This window comes from Arachis stenosperma, chromosome 6 (genome assembly GCF_014773155.1).
Source record: "Arachis stenosperma cultivar V10309 chromosome 6, arast.V10309.gnm1.PFL2, whole genome shotgun sequence".
Classification (NCBI taxonomy): domain Eukaryota; kingdom Viridiplantae; phylum Streptophyta; class Magnoliopsida; order Fabales; family Fabaceae; genus Arachis; species Arachis stenosperma.
In genome coordinates this window covers 8,982,430-9,004,853 of record NC_080382.1, presented here as the reverse complement: position 1 = coordinate 9,004,853, position 22,424 = coordinate 8,982,430, and the positions used below count along the sequence as shown (strand labels likewise).

Here is a 22,424-nt window from a genome sequence, read left to right as displayed (position 1 = left end):
GTAATGCTAGGAAACTAAAAGATATTAGCCAAAAATCAGCCAAATATCTTTGGGTGAATTCAAAATCTCTACGAGTTAATATATATGAATGTTTCTTCTGCTAAGTATCAGAATGTTTCTTTTTCATACTAAATGGATGTTCTTTTATATATTTTTTGAATTTTTTTGTATTGCAAATGTGAATGTCTCTATTTTTTTAAAAATTTCATATTATTTTATAATTTTATAGATATTTAATTATTTTTGCTAAAATATAACTGGATATTTCTTTTGTTAAGTATTAGAATATTTTTTTTCATATTAAATGAATGTTTTTTTTTTATAATTCTATAATTGTGTCCCGTCAGATCCATATTCATGCCAAGCGTGGACATGAAATCCATTACGCGCGGCGCGTAGTCAATGGTTTTATTTCTCCATTCTCCAGGACGGGCCTGTCACAAGGATCCCCCAGGCCAAGTTGACCATGCTCACCCCAACCCCATGTCTTTATTTCTCCATTATCTGATTTAAAGAATAAGGGTAAAAACAAGAACGAAATCAGTATGTTAATATAATGAAAGTATAGAAAAAAAATCAACCTCTTGATACTGTATTCTATGTCGAATTATCAATACTTATTGCATTGCTTCCATATTTTAACATGGTCTCCACGCTAAAACCAAACCTACTTTTAGATGAGGAGACGACACAATTTTAAGTGCAATCTTTTTCTTGCCTAAGAACAAGAGAAGAACATCTTACTTGTGATAAGAATGGAGTGTTCGGCACTGGCAGCAATATCAACAACCTTTGTATCATCAAGGCCAGGGACTTTCTCCATATTGGCTTGTTGAGGGCGTCACGGAGATTATGGAAGTCGCCGGCGCTTCCAGCAGTATTGGTGAGAGAGAGAGAGGTCTCTGTGTGTGATTGTTGGAGGTGGATAGGTTAATGTGAGAGAGAAAATGAAGGTTTTTATAGGATTTAATTAGGTTTACTTAATCAAATTTAAATTTTTAAATTTTGAATTTAAAAAATTTAAAATTAATAATTAATATAAATTAATATGATTTTGTTTAGTTTTTGGCCGGTAACCTTTTGGTTCCATATACTTTTCCTTCATTTAATATGAAAAAAAAAACATTCTAATACTTAATAAAAGAAATATCCAGTTATATTTTAGCAAAAATAATTAAATATCTATAAAATTAAAAAACAATATGAAATTTTTAAAGAAGTAGAAACATTCACATTTGCAATACAAAAAAATTCGAAAAATATATAAAAGAACATCCATTTAGTATGAAAAAGAAACATTCTGATACTTAGCAAAAGAAACATCCATATATATTAACTCGTAGAGATTTTAAATTCACCCAAAAGTATTTGGCTGATTTTTGGTTAATACCGTTTTGGTTCCCTAGCATTACTCCTATATATATACCATTCCAAGGTTAATTAGTTGCTTCATAATTATTTCTTCCGTTATATTAATTATAATAACTTTTATATTATTCTATATATATAGCAATATGGTAGTGTCTTCTCCAAACACAGACACTAGTATGAATTCGAAGGCTACAAGAATAAAGAGGAAAATCAAGGAAGAAACAACAATGGCAATTCCAAGAATTGACCTATCGATGGAAAATAGGTCAGAGTTGTCGGAACAAGTGGTGAAGGCATGTGAAGAATTCGGAATCTTCAAGGTTGTGAATCACAATGTTCCAAGAGAGGTGGTTTTGAGAATGGAAGAGGAATGTGCTGAGTTCTTTGCCAAAACCAGCTCCGAGAAGCAACAAGCTGGCCCACCAAACCTGTTTTGCTATGGATGCAATAACATTGGCAACAATGGCGATGTCGGTGACCTTGAGTATCTCCTTCTTCACACCAATCCTCTCTTCATCTTTCAATCTTCCAAATCCATCTCCAATCACCCAAACAAGTTCAGGTATCTATGTCCTCACCTCCTTTTAAAATTAGATCAAAGACAAATCTTATATGCATCTTATTTATAAGTAAGTCTAATTTTGATGTACAGAAAGTTATAGTCGTACTATCACATTCATTTTTTAGATGATTATTCACGCGATTAATATAAAAAATACTTATTTTTACTGATGTAATATTATATGATTAAATTTATGTATAAAATTACTTTATATTATATTTTTTATTTTTTTATTTTTAGTATTAGAAGTAATTGATAAAAAATTCATATGATAAAATATACATCTAGATGTGGTATATGATATATATATAAATATGTTTAGTCACATTACATTTTAAAAAAGTCTAGAGTCTAGCACATTTATTAAAATTTGATCAATATTTAATTAGTATAAAAAAAGTGAGTAATTCCATATGAAATTTCACACACACCACTAAAAACACTAATAATAATTAATTAATAGCTAAAAATCGTAAAATTTATTGGCCTCCTAACACTTTTCTTAAATTTTTTTTAAATAAGAGTAAAAACAAGTTATATAATATATGTAAGACTGAAATTTAGTATTTTTATCTTATTATTATTGTCTTGTCGTCCCTGGTGTAACATAATAGAGTTTGTTTTTTTATAGCCGTCAAGTTGGTTAGTTTGTTAGACATAATTATAGCACTATTAGTTAGTAATTTATTTTCCCTTTTGCTATATATATTGTAATTGGTACTCAGTACTCTGTGGTGGTTCTTTTAATCAATTATTCTCTCTTTTCACTTCTTTTCAATTCTTCTTCCATTACTTTAAATTTCAATGACCTGAGAGTATATCACCAACCTTCTTCTTTTCTTATAATTATTTTTGTAATTCACTTGAATTTTAAGCTTGGTATCATTTTACATGGTATCAGAGCGAGAAGATCCAACTATGGCAGATAATTTAGCTAATCCGAATGCAAGCCCTTCATTAAATTCTGCTGCAGATTTTGAGAATTTCACCGCTTTCATGCGTCAATTCTCTCAGTTCCAGGCACATCTTGGCAGATCTAGTTCCTCTTCTGCAATTTTTGATCCGATTAGCCCTTATTTTCTTCATCCAGGAGAAAGTCCTGGTTTAGCTCTAATTCCGCTTAAGTTGACACCTCAAAATTATTATCAGTGGTCGCACGATATGTGGAGAGCACTCAGATTGAAGAACAAGGTGAAATTCCTCGATGGATCCATTCTAAAACCAGGTGAAGGTGATCCTAATTTTGAAGCATGGGATAGGTGTAACAATTTTCTCCTCTCCTGGATCAACCTCTCTCTCAGCCCTGAAATCGCTAAGAGCGTGATGTGGATTAGCTCAGCTCCAGACTTGTGGAATGATTTAAAACGTCGTTACTCACAGGGAGATGTCTTTCGAGTTGGTGCGTTAAAAGAAGAATTTTATGCACTCAAACAAGGTGATCTTACTGTTACCTCTTACTTTGCTATGTTGAAAGCTATTTGGGAAGAATTAGAAAATTTACGTGCTATTCCTAGTTGTGTTGCTTGTGTTAATGGATGTTCATGTGGATTACGAATTGTTCGAGACTATGCTTCTGAGGAATATGTTGTCAAATCCTTAAAAGGATTGAATGAGCAATATTCAAATGTTAAATCACAAATCATGCTAATGAAGCCGTTACCTGAAATCAACACAGTACTATCTATGTTAACCCAACAAGAGCAAGAATTGAATTGTGACCCGTAAAATAGCAACATAGTGACTAACTCTTTAGAGGTGCAAACCTCAACTGGAGGCGGTTCATTTTCTGGAAGAGGCAGAGGCCGTGGACGAAATTCAGGCAGAGGAGGAAATCAAAAATCTTATAGTCGAGGCTACACTTCAAAGTTTTGTAGCTACTGTAATCGAATTGGTCATTTAGCAGAGACATGCTATAAGAAAAATGGCTTTCCTACTCACCAAAAGTAGCGAGTAGCCAATCAACTTAGCACTGACGAGATAGTTGAGAATTCTAGTGCTGAGATTGCTGATTCTAACCAGGATAAAAAGAGCGATGATACAGTACTTGTGTTGACTCCAGATCAGAAGGAAACCTTACTAGTACTCCTTCAACAACCGCGCATGCCAACTTCAAATAGTGTAAACCACATTACTTCTTCGGCCACCCTTACTCAACCAAAAGGTAGGCATTGCTTGAGTGTATCATCAAATTTTACTAAAACTTCTTGGATACTTGACAGTGGAGCTACTGATCATGCATCCTATATTCAAGAGTCTTTCAAAACTTTTCATTATATGAGACCAGTTTTGGTAAATCTACCTGATGGTTCTACCACTACAACAAACATTTGTGGCACTGTGCAACTCTCTAAACATTTGATTCTTACCAATGTTTTATTCATACCTCACTTTAAATATAATTTGATTTCAGTGTCTAAACTCACAAAGTCATTACATTGTGAATTAAAATTTACTGATTCTTTTTGTGAGATACAGGTACTCCCATCATTGAAGATGATTGGGCAAGCTAAAGTCATTGGTGATCTTTATGTGATGGATGCTCAACCTTGGAAACTAACTACACCAGAAGTTAACACACATTCTGTAAATGTCACAGTGCAGCAAGATTTAGGAACTTTATGGCATGCTAGACTAGGTCATTTACCATCCAAAAGAATGTCAATCATGAAAAATACATTTCCATTTATTGAATGCATTTCATCATCTCATGTTTGTGATTCTTGCCACTTGGCTAGACAAAAGAAATTGTCTTTTCCCATTAGTAATACACAATCAGAATATATTTTTGATTTGTTACATATAGATATTTGGGGACCACTCTCACTTTTATCTACTGCTGGCCATAAATATTTTCTTACAATTGTAGAAGATAAAACGAGGTTTACTTGGATTTATTGCATGAAACTAAAATCCGAAACTAGAGTGTTAGTAGAAAATTTTGTTCAAATGGTGCAAACTCAATTTCATAAAGTTGTGAAACAAATTAAAACAGATAATGGGATGGAATTTAAAATGAACTCCTTCTATAACTCAAAAGGAATATTACATCAAACATCTTGTGTTGAAACTCCTCAACAAAATGGAATTGTTGAGAGGAAGCATCAACATATACTGAATATTGCAAGAGCACTTTTGTTTCATTCTAATGTGCCAAAATGTTTTTGGCACTATGCTATGCAACATTCAGTACATTTAATAAATAGACTAACAAGCACCTTCTTGAATCATCAAACGCCTTATGAGGCACTTTTCAAGAATAAACCAGATTTGACTCATCTCAAGGTATTTGGTTGTCTTGTTTTTGCTACCACTTTGAGTACTAATAGAAGAAAATTAGATCCTAGAGCTAGAAAATGTGTTTTTCTTGGTTATCAATCAGGAACAAAAGGGTCCATTTTGTTTGATTTAAAATCCAAAGAAATTTTTATATCAAGAAACACTGAATTTTATGAACACTATTTTCCATTCAAACAAATACCAAGCACTGATTTTTCTATAGATCAGCCTTCAATTGAATCATCCAATTTTGACCCTTTTGCATTCTTTTATAATAACTCTGCACATACTTCTTCATATGAGCATACTCATGGCATAATTGCACCTCACACCATACACACTACACCTGATTTATCTGTCACTTCTACATCACCTATGGCATCTCTTCATGATATAACAGATTCTGCATCACCCGCCACCTTAGAATCAGCATCTGCATTGGCACCATTGGAACATTCACCCATTCATATTGAGTCACAATCTGCTGCACCAGTTTTGAGAAGGTCTGAACGAGAAAGAAAAACACCCTCTTATCTTAAAGATTTTCATTGTTTCCATATTTCATCACATAGAGATCCAATCAATGCGGCCCAATTACCTTCAACATGTAAGTATCCCCTTTCTCACCATTTGTCATATTCATTGTTCACTCCCAAGCACCAGGCCTTCACTTTTGCTCTCATAAATAACTCGGACCCCAAACACTATTCTAAGGCTGTTATGCATGATTGTTGGAGGAAGGCTATCGAGGCTGAACTCACTGCTCTTGAGCAAAACAAAATCTGGATCATCACTTCTCTTCCTCCTGAAAAGAATGCAGTTGGTTGTAAGTGGATTTTTCGAACAAAATTCAACCCAGATGGCACTATCGAGAGGCCTAAGGCACGTCTTGTTGCCCAAGGTTTCACTCAAATTCTTAGAGTCGATTACATTGACACCTTTAGTCCCATTGTGAAAATGAGCACTGTGCGTGTTCTTCTTACCGTTGCAGCAGCAAAGAATTGGTATCTTCATCAACTTGATGTGAATACAGCTTTTCTCCATGGAGACCTACATGAGGACGTTTATATGAAACTTCCAAAGGGGTTGCAGTGTTCCGATCCAAACGTAGTCTGCAAGTTGACAAAATCTTTGTACGGTTTGAAACAAGCTAGTCGCCAATGGAACATCAAGTTGTCTGCTGCACTTGCTGATCTGGGGTTTACTCCATCTGAAAATGATCACTCGCTTTTTACCAAATCCATAGGTACAACTTTCACAGCTATTCTTGTTTATGTTGATGATCTTGTGTTAGCTGGAGATGATTTGAGTGAAATTCAAGCTGTCAAAATGTTTTTGGATGATAAGTTCAAAATTAAAGACCTTGGCCTTCTTAAGTTCTTTATTGGGATGGAGGTAGCACGAAGCAATGCTGGTATTGCGCTGTATCAAAGAAAGTATGCATTGGATTTGATCACAGACTGCGGTTTGCTTGGTGCAAAACCAGCATCTACTCTTATGGAGTACACTACTTCTCTGTCTAAGGCTTCAGGCTCCCCTCTTCCTGATGCAACCATCTATCGTAGATTTACTAACACAAGACCAGATCTCAGCTACTCTGTTGGATGCCTATCTCAGTTCATGGACTCACCAACTGATGCCCACTTGAAGGCTGCCTATAGGATCATCCGGTATCTAAAACAATCACCAGCAACTGGCTTATTTTTCTCTGTCAACAATTCTTTCACACTGTCTGGTTACACTGATTCTGATTGGGGAGCTTGTAAAGACACCCGAAAATCCATCAGTGGTTATTGTTTCTTCCTTGACCAAACTCTTATTTCTTGGAAGAGTAAGAAGCAGGCTACAGTTTTAAGGTCGTCCTCAGAAGCAGAATATCGCGCCCTTGCTAATGGCACTTGTGAACTCGTTTGGTTACTCAAACTACTAAAGGAATTCAACATTCTTCCTCCTCTTCCGGTTGATATCTTCTGTGATAATAAATCTGCTATCTATATTGCTTCAAATCCTGTCTTTCATGAAAGAACCAAGCATGTTGAGGTTGATTGTCATGTGGCTCGAAACAAGTTCAAAGAAGGGGTTTCTAATCTTAGGCACGTTGTCTCCAGTGAACAACCGGCTGATCTATTCACTAAATCCCTTCCTCCAGGACCATTCTCTCATTTGCTTTCCAAGCTGGGATTACTTGATTTGCACAAACCACGTAATACCAGCTTGCGGGGGGATGTAACATAATAGAGTTTGTTTTTTGTATAGCTGTCAAGTTGGTTAGTTTGTTAGACATAATTATAGCACTATTAGTTAGTAATTTATTTTCCCTTTTGCTATATATATTGTAATTGGTACTCAGTACTCTGTGGTGGTTCTTTTAATCAATTATTCTCTCTTTTCACTTCTTTTCAATTCTTCTTCCATTACTTTAAATTTCAATGACCTGAGAGTATATCACCAACCTTCTTTTTTTCTTATAATTATTTTTGTAATTCACTTGAATTTTAAGCTTGGTATCATTTTACACCTGGTAAACACAATATATAATTTGAGTCAAATATTTTTATTTATATATCACTTCATAGTTTAGATTCATTATATAGCTAGTAGGGGTGTGCATGGCCCGGCCCGGCCCGAAGACCCGGCCCGGTCCCGAACAGTTTAGGGACTAATTTGGTGTGATTTCATCGGGTCTAGGGTCGGGTTAGGGTCTCAAAAATAGACCCGGTCATTATTTCGGGTCGGGTCCGGGCCATAGCTCGGGTCACCCGAAATCGGCCCGGTGGCCCGGTCACCATACACAATAAATATTTTGTATTATTAGTGATGGATGATGACTATTATTATGTGGAATTTAAGTATTGTAAACCTTAATATTTTGTGTTATTAGTCATTATATATAAGACTATAAGTTAATGTTTTATATTTAAAATGCATAAGACTTTAGACTAATGCATAATATTGTGTTATTTATATTGATTTAAATATTTGGTGTTATTAGGCAATATTAGTATTGATTATGGTTATGCTTTAATTTTAGAGAAGAGTTGGTTCTTGTTATATTTTTCTAAGTGAATTTTACCATGTCAAATAATGGTTGGAGTCTTGGAAATTTGGATATTTTTACATGCTAACTTACAAGAAGGTATCAAGGTAATATAATGTTAACGGCCCGGTTTTCACCCGGTATAGTTGTAGCCCGAAATGGTATAGGTTTCATCGGGTTTAGGGTCGGGTTCGGGTCTCATAAATGGACCCAGTACATATTTCGGACCGAGTCTGGATCACATCAAACCCGGTTTCACCCGGCCCATGCACACCCCTAATAGCTAGTAGCTAGGATAGGGGACTTTGCTCTGACTACTGTTACGACTTTGACATGCACTTGATTTAATTTCCTTAATTTTCTCTAATTTAATTTTCTCTAATTTCCTTAAGTTTTTATTTCTTTTTCCTTATTATTCGTCACGTGAGACGTAACATTATTTGAAAGACTACTCAAACATAATAATAATAATAATAAGAAAAAGGAAGGAACATCAGAAGGAAAATCCAGTAATTAATATTTTGGAAGAATTACAGTGGGTTATGCTCCTTAATGGCCATATCTTATCATACATGTACGGATCGGAGTAGAAGTTCTAAATAAAACAAGGTGTGGTGAAGTCAACTTATCAATAAATATATATTAGCACTCACAAATCAATATATAGTGTATGTATTACGTAGTTATTTTCATATATATATATATAAATAAAGACTGTTACACGTTGGAAGGTAATAAGGCCACTCTGATTGATTAATGTTCTTCACTTCTGATCCACACACAGTATAATGTTGACCTTATATATATATATATATAACCAGCTACTAAATTAATTATTTAATAAAATATATATATTAAAAATAAATTAAATTATACATATATTTATACATAAATATATAATAATTAATTTTTAGTGTACATATATAATATTTTTGTAATCCTATTTATAGGTTTATTATAATTATTCTTTTAAAAACAATTATAATTTGGTCCAGCAATTTAATTAACATACTGAAGGTGTTATAGTACTTCTATAAATTACTAATTAAATAATGAGTTATTCTCCGACTTTTTTCCTTAATTTAATTTATATTTTAATTTCTACATTATTAAATTGATGGGTCAATCGATTATGTGCGAGAATGATGTGATTCTTTAATAACAAACTATATTTGACGGAAAGCAGCATATAATCATGAAATCAGAACCTTTAAGTTATATTGTATCTTAAATTGACAAAATATGTGAGATAATTGATTTGTTAACATGGAGCCTACTTCCTAAAAAAGGTAAAATATACATAAAAACAAATTAAAGTATCACTACCAGAAATACGGGTATTACTAACGGGAAGATACCTACGAATGAAAAATAGTGGCAAATTATATGATTGTGGTAATTACTTGCAACGTCTTGTATCTCCGTGACTAAATTTTGTGAATTTTTTTGACGGTTTTGTTTGTTCGTAGCTAACTTGAGATGACTTTCCTCATTTACCACAGACCTAATGATCACCGTGTCAAACGATTTTCACTTCAAAATTTCGCCTTTAATTTGGCGTTTTCCTCAATTCCTTTCAAAATATTTTTATGCAGTTTATACTTTTTCTCAATTTTTATGCAGGCTTTTCTAATTCTCCAATTGTTGGTTTTTTCTCCCTTCTTCCTTTCTAGTGCTGCCGCTGAAAAATTATACTCTGTCATATCTCCGAATTTTTTTTTATTTACTACTAATTATGCGCTGATTTGGTTAAGATTTAAAAATAATTTTTTTGTGTGGTTGTATTATTCATTACTTTATAAAAATCATATTGTAATATAATAAAAAAAACTAATTCATATACATACAATTTTACTATTTATATTTTTTAGTTGTCACCTTTTTTTTATTCGTACTCTTTTTGGTCAAATACAATTTCAGTGTTCAATTCTACATTATGCATTAATTTAGAGACTTTAGTAATGAAATAAAATGATTCAATTAAAAATAAATATTAAAATTATAAAAAGAGTATGAAAAGAGTACAAAAAAAGCACATATTTATCTTTAATAAAATAACTCTAGCTAATTCTAAAAAATAAAAAATATTAACTATGATTGATTGGAATAATAACTAATTTAATTACTCACTATTAATTTAGTGCAATATTAATGAACAAAGTTCTAACTCTTAAAATTCAGAATATTAGTTTTATAACTACATTTTATTATTCTATCTATTTATTAACATTTTATTAATTTAATAAAAAAATAAGATAAAATAAACTTTATGAAAATTCATTTTTTAACTATGTACAAAATTTTTATTCTTTTTTAATCCAAAGGTATCAAATTTTTAAGTTTTAAGTTTATTTATTTTAATTTTTATTGATGCCATTTTTTTAAATCTAACGGGTCAAAATTCTAAATTCTAATTTGTATGTAAAATTTTTAAAATATAATTTAAAGTTATAAAACTTACAATTTAATATTTTTATTAAAATTAAATTTTATTCTAAATTAAAAACGATAGTTACTTCACTAAACAAAATTCAAATTAACATTGATAATAAGATAAATAAAATTTTTAGCAGTAATGTTAAATGTAACTTTTATTTAGTAGCCCACTCACCCAGTTTTTACGATAACTTTCTCACACTATTCTTTTTTTCCCAAATTCCCTATTTATTAGCTCCTGTAATTGATTCAAGTTTGATAACATGCAGTCAACCCCTCTCGCTAATAACATTCTCTTCAGTTTTTTCAAATCCGTAATTTCTTAGCTCCTGCACTAAGCCAACTAACCTTCAGAGTAAATCCATTATGCTCAATCCGTTCCTGTTTAAGTTTTGAATACGATCGCATTAGACATTTTGTGGAAGAGAAGAGACCATAATTTACAGTTCGAGTACCGTCAGTTCGAGTCGCCGAAGAAGCAAGCAAAATCGGCGGAATCCGATTCTACTGCAAATTGCGAAGAAGACTTGAAGGAACCCTAGGTTGCTTCATTGCACCTCCTTCACCGTCATTCTCTCTGGAGGTAGTGCTCTGAAATTTTGCCTCTCTAAAATACTGGTCGATTTAAATTTTCTCTTCTTATTGTTGGTGGAGATGAGTGCATTGTCTTGGATTTGCATGTTTTATTCATTTATCCTTTTGATGGTATAAAGAATAAATTTTTGGTATAAAGTATAATTTAAATGCATAAATATAATTATCTACTAATGTGATTAATTATATTCCTAATTAACTTTAGTTTTCTTTTATATGCTGAAATTCTTAAAATCAACATTATTTTGGTAATGCTCATAGCCATAGCAAGGTAGCAAACAAGAGTTATTATTTATATTTTTTATCATTTCTTGTGTTTCTTACTTTTGACTCTAACATTTTTTTTACATGAGTGTTATTTTGTGATCATAACAATGTTAATCAGTGTAGATCAAACTATCTCAATGAGAGAGATTTTAGTTTGATGTACGAAGAAGAAGGAAGTTCCAAGAATGGTAAGAAGCATTCTATACGTTGATCAATAGAAATGAGGTGGCAGTAAAAAAAACCTTCTTAAAAAATTGTAAGAATACTTTATTTGATTTGCTTTCTTTCAACCTTTCTTTCATTAAAGCACTAGACAGTAGTTGAGACTGTTGATTCTTTCAATTATTAAAGCGAAGTTATTGTTGTGTGATTGAAATTTGAAATTATTTAATAGAGAATAAGAAAAGAGAATTTATAATTGAAGTGGAGGCTATAGATCATGTTAGACATAAACATCTTATGTGCCTGCTTGGAGGGAGTTAACAGGTATTTATTTTTAGCAAAGTAAATCATTTTAAGTTATTATCTATGCTCTCACAAGTCCTGAGTACATAGTATCTGTTTCTTTGTATTATCAATAGCATTTTTATTTGTTTTTGTTTCAATATTTAAGCTACTAATGGATGAATATGTGAACAATGGTAACTTAGAGTAATGGATGCATGTTGCCGTGTAATAAGGGGGAACACTTACCTGGTAGATCCGCATGCTCGATATGCTCGATAGTTACTTGGTAAGATCAACTTTCTACTCTAAAATATTGATCTTGATAATTGCTAACACATTTTTATTTTTATTTTTAAACTCTGTCTCTAAATGGTTTTGATTGCAATCTGATATCTTACTTACTTACATGAAGCAATTGAATTGAAAATTATTTACCAGGATATAAGTCTAGCAATATATAAAATATTGATTGATGAGGAGTTTAATGATATGTTTTATGTTGTGAAAATGAAAACTCAGCTTTATTGGGTATGCATTTTTACTTTTTTTTTTTACATTAAACTATTATTTTAAATAATGTCTTGGAACATTTTTTTTCATGAATTAAGAGATAACACAATCTTATTTGAATGTTTTCGCAGGTACTCCAATGAAGACGTTAGATATCTAATAATGATGCATTCTGATACTTGATTTTGTAATAGTTTAAATTCATTTAGTTCAGGATATTTGCTTTTCAACATTATTACTTAAATTTCATATTTTTATTAATAAGAATTCTACTTATATGGATATGGCTATTTTTTTTTAATTTTATACGATATAATTTTGTACTAAGTAGCATCTTTATTATATATATATATATATATTTTTTTTTTTTAATTTATCTTTTATGATTAGCCACGGAAAAAATCATGGCTAAATAACCCACTAACATTAGCCACGGACAAAATTGTGGCAAAAAAACCCAGCCCGCTAAAATTAGCCACGGACAAAATTGTAGCAAAATTATACTTGTTGATTATATTGTTGTCACTTAACCGCGGTTTAGAGCGTGGCTAAAATAGTGAAAATCGTGGCTATTTAAATGTCTCCACGGGTCACAAAACCGTGGCTAACAGGCCAAAAATCGTGGCTAACTGAAAATGCGTCGTCCTTGTTAGCCACAGATATCAATTCGTTGCTAACGCTTCATCGCCACGATTTTTCTTGATTTTAGTCACGGCTTTTTCCGTGGCTAATCACCGTATTTCTGATAGTGTATATATTATATGAACTGCAATCACGTTACCTATAAGGTTTACCATAAGCCATTAAACCTAGTTATACATATAGCCTGTCTTTTGGGTTAAGAAAATGCTTTTCAATTCAACATTTAAGCTATAAAAAACTCTTTACCAACGTATGCTTTGTCACTTATGTATTTTGATGTGATGTCCATTATTTATGAGGAATGATATTTCAATTAAGTGGCAACTTTGTTAACAAACAAAGGGTTAGTAAAATTTCTTTTCAATCGCACATTTATACTCTTTTTACTACAATAATACAATATAAATGTGGTTGAAAATGATTTCTTTTGCTTGATAAAATTTTAAATTTATACAGATATCATTACTCATCTATTATTTAATATAACACATGTAAAATTGAAAATACTATGAAATCAACACTTTTAGTGTAAAAAAATAGAAAATAAACTAATATTAATCCAAATATAAAATAAAAATATTAATCACCTAAAATTTTTCTTATCTATAACACACTTTTAAGGTTTAAATGATATTTTCTTTTGGGATATATATATGATTTATTACGGATCCACTCTCATGACCTATATCAATCTAAAGTACTTAAAATCAAATTCAAAATTAAACCTAATTTCTAGAAGAAAGACACGGACAACTAGCTAGACAGGCATAACTTTTGGCTTTATATCTGAAATTGACTGTTACCCCACTAAACGTTTTATTTTTTTTTTTTTTTTGCTAGAGTAGAATAAAAAATGTTTGATAACAAAAATATATTAATAAAAAATTATTAAAAATTATTATTTTTTATTTTATTTAATATATTTATAATAAATAAATATTAAATAAAATAAATTTAAATTATTAAGAATTAATTAGAGTACACAATTGTTGATTTATTGGACCCACAAAAAAAAGAGTGTGTGACATTATATCTGTGTCATAAAGACAACTTATTAGGTTTTTTTATTTTAATAAATTAAATAAATATTTTATTTATTAAAATAAATAATTTAAAAAATTATTACCATGTAGACGATATATATGTATTTATAAATATAAAAATATATTTTATAAAATAATAAAAATATTAATAATTTAAATTAGACCAAACTCTTAAAAATAGAACATTTCAATTAATATGGAAGGTGGACGATCTTAACCGTACTACTTCCATCCACCGGCGTTTTTTATTAGAATTTACACTAAATCAATTCAAATAATAACAAGGCGGGATTTGAATCCCCAACACTTGCTTAAGCAAACTAGTGAGCTAACCACTAGACCAAAACAATTTTTTTCAATTGTAAATTGTTATTTATTTTCAAATATTTAATAATAGGGTAAAATATACTTTTGTCCTTAATATCTTTAATGTTTTCGATTCATTCCATTACAATTGAAAAAATATTTTATTTTTGTCTAAAATATTTTGTATCATTCTAATTTAGTCTTTTGTTCAAAGTTAAATATTTTTTTCTAAAAAATGGGATACCTTTAATAATAGTAAAATATCAATTCAATTTATAAATTAAAACATGTAAAATATTAAAAATATAAAAATAATTAGTAATATATTTAGGACATATAATTATAAAAACAAATTAAATTTATTAACCACAGTAAATGAATAGTAATTATTTATTACTTAAATTATACATTCTTTCGTTTTTAATAGTAATAATTTTAAGAGTGAAAGTAAGTTAAAATCTTTTTCTTTTTTAAATTCTATAAAAAATATTTTGGTTAATATTAAAAAAATATTTTTTTTAAAAATTTTTTTCATCTAATGGACTTAATTCTAATTTGATTAGTGATATACATATTTATTAACAATAAATCAAATAATATGTGGGAATTTTTTATTTTAATAAATTAAATAAATATTTTATTTTTTGAAATAAATAATTTTAAAAATTATTAGGAAAATACATCAGCATCTCTTATCTTGTTTATACTGTAAACGAGATAATTTTATCCGTATCGAAATATGTATATTTTTTCAATTTTCATATATCTCCTTACTGTAAACGAGATATGTGTATTTGTAAATATAAAAATATAATTTTTGAAAATAATAAAAAATATTAATAATTTAAATTAAATCAAATTCTTAAAAATATAATATTTCAAATAATAAGAAAGATAAGCAGTTTCAAATAATAGAAAAGATGAGCAGTTTCAAAATAATAGAAGAAATAGGCGATTTTAACTAACTAATTAATGAACTTGGTCTAGTGGTTAGCTCACTAGTTTGCTTAAGCAAGTGTTGGGGATTCGAATCCCGCCTTGTTATTATTTGAATTGATTTAGTGTAAATTCTAATAAAAAACGCCGGTGGATGGAAGTAGTACAGTTAAGATCGTCCACCTTCCATATTAATTGAAATGTTCTATTTTTAAGAGTTTGGTCTAATTTAAATTATTAATATTTTTATTATTTTTATAAAATATATTTTTATATTTATAAATACATATATATCGTCTACATGGTAATAATTTTTTAAATTATTTATTTTAATAAATAAAATATTTATTTAATTTATTAAAATAAAAAAACCTAATAAGTTATCTCTATGACACAGATATAATGTCACACACTCTCTTTTTTTGTGTGGGTCCAATAAATCAACAATTGTATACTCTAATTAATTCTTCCTCATCCAAAAATCATCAACATAAACTACTAATGCATTGACACCTATCCTTCTACATATCTAAAAACAATTTTCTTTCTACACCATTGAATTCACCTTTCATGAAACTATGCTACGTATATTTTATTCCTTAGAAAAGACAGGGACCTTACTATGTTATTCATGTACTCTATCATAATCATATCATATATGGTTCCATGTATACACAATTCCAATATCTCACACTCACATTTGCACTTACAAAAATAAAGAAATAAATAAATAATACTAAGATACGATGTAACCTTATATTGTTAGATTTCACTAATAACATAACCAAAATATTTCAAACAAATTTAAGTTTATCGAATAGTGAATGATTAACTCATTCATTTTTTTAAATAAGTATTAAATATTTAAATTTTATCTTAAATATTTAATAGATCTATAGTAATCTATTGTTCAGTGGCACATATATAATTTTTTTGGCCATTCAAAAATCAATCAGACAAACGAAAAAAAACTCAAGATATAATTGCATAATCAGTTTTTCCTTGACTACCTTACATATATAATATTTTTTTTTATTGCATGCTAGTACGGTATTGATATTAATATCATCATTCTACTTCTCAAAAAATAGAGCAAATGTAGGACTGGTAAAGTTAAGAAGAAATCAATTAATAAACGACACAACCCAAAGTATAATATATACACTATATATGCATAAAAAATATAGAAATTCAAAAAGGGGTTTATTCTGTGTCTCACGTTGTAATAAATAAAGTAACAAAGTAACAAAAATATAAAATACAAGATAGCAAGATGAGCACTAAATTAAAAGTTGTGTGATACAATTTGAGAAAAAAGTCAAAATTATTATTGGCTTAATTTGAAAATTGATTGATAAATTGTAGCGGTGCGGTGAATGATTACATAGAAGGAGCCAAAAGAGTAGCATGTGAGATTTTTGATCTTGTGGTAGAGGGTTTGGGAGTTCAAAATAAGTTTGCACTTAGCAAGCTAATCAAAGACGTGCAAAGTGACTCAGTGCTGAGAATCAATCACTACCCTCTCAGCATGAACAAAATTAAACAAAGTAGTACTTGGGATTGGGACATGGACCCATGTGCTACTTCAAGTCCAAAACTAGGTAAAACCAACAATGCCATTGGCTTTGGGGAACACTCTGACCCACAGATCCTCACCATCATGCGCTCCAACGACGTCGCTGGCCTCCAGGCCACCACCCACCACGGCATCTGGTTCACTGTACCTCCTGACCCGCCTTACTTCTTCGTCATGGTCGGCGATGCCCTCCAGGTTTTGTTTCTTCTCACCATAACTTAAATATCAAATCTTATTTAATAGCGCAAATGTGAACCTTCATCCTCTCAATTTTTTTATTTAACATTGTTACGTGTGATTTTTAATTATTTTATATCTTTTCTCATATTTTTTTGGTCTCATTTACAAAATATATTTCAAAAGACCACACCAATTAATTAAAAAATTAAAATAAAAATGGAGAGAATCCGTTTCAGTAATTTACTATGCTAGCATGTGTTGCTATTGGCAAATGACAAGCCAATATTTAAATAGGTGAAGACTTAAGTATAATTATCTTCACATAAAATTAATAATTAAAAATTATTAAATAATAATTTAATCAAATTTATTAAAATCGTCTACAAACATAAACTTCGCATAAAGACAACAAATTACATTGCTAAATAAATAGTTCAACCTCCAAAATTTTTGTTTTTTGCAGTGAAAATTTCCTTTTCTTTCTAAGGACATTTTCATAGTTAAATTCTATTTATATTAATTGGTGTAACGTGCATGAAAATAGAGTGATAAGTTATTATGTCATTTATTTATGAATGACCAAGTATGATTATGTGAATGAAGGTTTGTACAAATGGAAGGTTTAAAAGTGTGAGACACAGGTGCTGACTAACACACTAAGGCAGCGTTTGGTTTAAGAGACATAGATGCTGAGACATAGACACAGTGGTACACGGTTACACATGTCTGCTATTTAGTTTGGTGAGACACAGATTTTTGAAGGATACGGGAGGACACGGATGGACACAGAGACATTAAATTTGTGTATTTTTAATTTGGTGAGACACTAAGACACAACTTGTGAGACACTAATTTTTTACTCTTTTACCCTTATTGAAATTTTAAAATTTGTCCTCTTATCTCCCCAAATCTTTCTTTTTTCTCTTTCTCTTTTAGATTCTATAACTAAATTTATCTTTCTATTTTCTTCAAAAAAATTGTACATTTAATTTTTATTTATTTAAATTTTGATTAATCTTTAATAAATTCTGAGCTTTAGTTTTTTATTTTTTTCAATATATATATATATACATATATTTAATATTTGAATGATAATTTAAGATGATATTAGAAGAAATAAAAAATATTAAAAGAAATAAAATTCAATGGTGATAACATGTAGTGTTTGGGATAATGGATGTACAGTAATAATAGTAAAACTTGTGGTAGAATGAAGGGTAATTCAGTCTTTTTAAAATATGTGTCTTGTTCTTTATTTTTACCAAACACAATACATAGACATAAATATTTTATGTCCATGTCTTTAATGTTTATATCTTTGTGTCTATGTCTCATCATATATATCAACCAAACGGAGCCTAAAGGTAAGGTGTGTGTTTGGATTTCAGTTTGCAAACGGGAGTTTGCATAAAAGTGATTTTGCAAAATTGATTTTGATGAAAAGTAAGTTTGAGTTAACGTGATTTTTGTTTGGCAATTTTTATATCAAAATTGATTGTAGTAAAATAAATGTTGTTTGGATTATACTACTCAAAATCACTTTTAGATGAAAAATTACTAAAAGAGACATCAATTTAAATAATTTTTTTATATAAAATCAAAATACTAACAAAAATAATATAAAAATATTTATCATATAAATAAAATAAATATAATAAAAAAATAAAAATATAAAAAAGAGTACTGTAAATTTTATAATGTCAAACAAAAAAAATATTTTATAATTTTTTAGTACTATTAGTACTCTTTAATTTAGTATTATTTTTTATTATAAATTTTCATTATTTATGGTTTTGTTATTACTTATATTTAATTTCTTATTTATTTTATCCTTTTTTATAGGATCATAATTTATATTATATAAAATTTTGATAATAAACGTAGTATATAATAATTACAATTACAAATTTTACAAAGTCAAAATAAAAAAAATTAATACAAAACAAAAATAAAGTACTTCAAAGAATAGAAAAAAATCATACACATAAGAAATAATAAAAATTCTATAAAATCAACAACATATATCATATGAACAAAAAAATATAATAAAAAGTAAATAAAATTCGTATGAATAAAATTAAAAAAAAATAAAAAATTTCATACGCAACATAAATATAATGCAGTAAAGGATAGAAAAAAAAAGAATTCATATAAAAAAAATAAAAATATCCTAAAAAAAGTCAATAACATTTGTCATATAAATAAAAGAAATACAATAAAATAAATAAAAAAGCCAAACAAAAATAAAAAAATTTTATAAAAAAATATACATATAAAAAATAGTATAATAAACGATTAAAAAAACTCATAAAAACATAACATAAGAAATCAGAACACTACACAAATAATATAAAAATATTTATCGTATAAATAAAAAATATAAGTAAAAAATATAATAAAAAACATAAAAATTAAAATATAAAAATGAGTATTAAAAATAATAAAAAAATTGAAATATTTAATTTGCTAGTAATTGAAACAAATTTGAACTATTTGAATGAAAAAAATTTGTAACGAATAACTATGAAGAAGTAAGAACTACAAAAAATTATTATAAAAGTAATAGTTACTAGTATCTTTTTATAGAAGAAAATGAAGGGTAGGATTAGTAAAAAAGAAATAAAATTTCACCTAATTTTCCAAAGGCAACAAGCAACCATGAAAGTGAGACGCAGAAGCTACAAATTTTAGCTTCTCCTAAACGTGCATTTAGAAACAGAATTACTTCTGCGTTCAGGAAGATAAAAATGGCCAAACAAAAAAGTGAAACTTTCAAGAAGCTCAAACGTGCTTCTCTCTTCCTCAACGTATTTGCCAAACACACCCAAAGATGTCAATGATGTACTTCGGAGCACCGCCACTGAATTGGTGGATCACTCCGCTGCTGGAGATGGTTTCACCACCGCAAAACTCAAGTCGGTGTAAGCCCTTTACATGGGGTCAGTACAAGAAAGCTGTATACTCTCGTAGACTTGGGGACTATATTCTCGTAGACTTGGGGACTCTCGGCTTGACCAGTTTAAGGTTCACCATGACACCCCTTATTAGCTGCTTGCTTCTCCATCAAATTTTATATCTTGATTTCTTGATTTTTGTTTCTTTTTTTAAGTAATACTAGTTTGTTCTTCTTAGCATATAGTTTCTTCTATAGCTTTGAGAGATTTTGGTAGTGTTTAAGAAACTCGATTTAGGGATAATGATATACTTCGAGAAGACAAGATCATTTGATCGGCCATGCTTGTTAAAGATAAACAAGCATTTAAATCAAATTTTATTCAATATTGTTTACTATTATTTTGATATGATATAGTCTCTTAAAAATTCACTGATTATGACTTGAATGATGAATTAAGGATTGGTCACTTAATTCATGTTAAGAAAGTTAAAATTGTTTTGGTTGAATAGGACCTTTATGTTGTTTGTGCTTCAATTCAACATCCCTGTTCCTAACTCTTCCCTCTTAATCTTGTTATTAATATTATTATTGATTTTGCTATTGGTAAGGAAGTGAAAAGTGAGAACAACTTTATGTCTATAATGAATTTTGAATACATTAAAATTTAAGTTAAAAATTTCATTTTCTATCGAACAGGCTTTTGCACTTTTTTTTCCATTAATTAATATTGTACAAGTAATTTATTTAGCAAGAATTTTCCGTTGTTTTCCGAGTCCCAAAAACGATGATCTCTCTTCCATCCCCTCCCAACAAGGAAGGTGCCAACCTCTGCTTTCAACAAGCCCTGGAAGTTTCAACGTGCAATCAAAGTAAGTCACTATCTAATTAAATTGAAACTCAGTTAGTCCAAAATAAACTGCCATGCTCATGATCTGCTCACCCAATGCAGCGACAAGCAGCGCTCTTCATTCAAAATTTTCATGATGGATTGTGGCTTGCAGCTAGGCCAATTCTGTCCAAGAGAGCCGTGAGCTGTAAGCTTAGCTACCTCATGGGCTAGGGCATTCCCTTCTCTAGGCACCCAGGTAAACCCAAAATTTGAGACATTTCGCATTAAATCCAAAATGTCATCCAAGATAACTTGAATTTCTGTAATTGATGCCTTTGATTTAAGAGCTTGGATGAGTATTAAACTGTCGATTCAAAAATAACTCGTTCTAGTTGAAAGTTCTGAGCTAATATTAATGCTTCCCTAACCGCTAATGCTTCCCTGTGCATACCTTCATTTTTTTAAAAAGATTCATTATCCATTTTCCAAAAGATGTGACTGTATTGGCCGTAGGACAGCACTGAATTTGGGCTCCAAACCACACAGCCCTTGTCCAAGGACAGAGCAGCAGCGCATGCTCCGTGATAATCCCAGACTTGTCAACATTTATTCGCTGCCCGAAAGCCTCTGTATACATATTTAAAACAGTAATAAGCTGATAAACTTCCTCTTCACTATCCCTCGAGAATTTTCCGTTGTTTGACATGTCTTCGGCGCACATGTAGGATCCAGTAATGTTTATTAGCCCAAATGAACTGTGTTATTAGCCCACAAAGCCCATTAAGCCTTGCAACAGAAATGCTAAAGTGATATTAATCTCCACCATTTTCAGTGGTTAGTTTCCGTTGCAAGTATTACTACGAGGTTCAAAGATGATTTAAACTTCCGACCAAAAAAAAAAGATGATTTAAACTTCGAACTAATCGGCAACGTTATCAACACTATTTCCCAGTTTTACAAATTTCATATGGATAATTATTCAATGAGTTTTGTTAGATAGAGAAGGATTTTGTGATCAATAAACTCTAAAATTGACGGAATAAAAAAAATTATTCAATCAATTTCAGATGCAGAATTCAATCAAAATAAATAGCATAAATTGGGATAAACCAATCAATGAAAATTTAAGAGTAAATGCCCAAAATGGTCCCTCAAATTCAAATCGGTGTTCAATTCAGTCCTTTAATTTTCTAAATGACCAAATAAATCCCTAAAATTCAGAAACGTGCGTCCCCGTTAGTCCCTCCCAGAATTGCCCTCTTAACGTTGCTGATGTGGAACGTTAACTGCCATGTGGGCGTTCCAGCTGGATGCTGATGTGTGCCAAGGTTGAATTTGTTTCAAATTGGTATCTGGAATTGCCTAATATTACCCAAATTAGTCCATTGCAATTATAAAACCCTAATTTTCTTGTCTTCTTTGATTCTGCTTCTCTTCTCCGACTCTCCTTCTCTTCTGTTCGACATCTCTTCTTCGCCGTAAAACCCAAATTGATTTCTTGTCTGTGTGAGTGATG

The 22,424-nt window shown here is 30.0% G+C and overlaps 1 pseudogene; it reads left to right on the top strand.

Annotated features, from left to right (window-relative positions):
- The first annotated feature begins 1,514 nt into the window (after positions 1-1,514).
- On the top strand, positions 1,515-20,353 carry LOC130933600 (gibberellin 2-beta-dioxygenase 2-like; annotated as a pseudogene).
- The last annotated feature ends 2,071 nt before the right edge of the window (positions 20,354-22,424 follow it).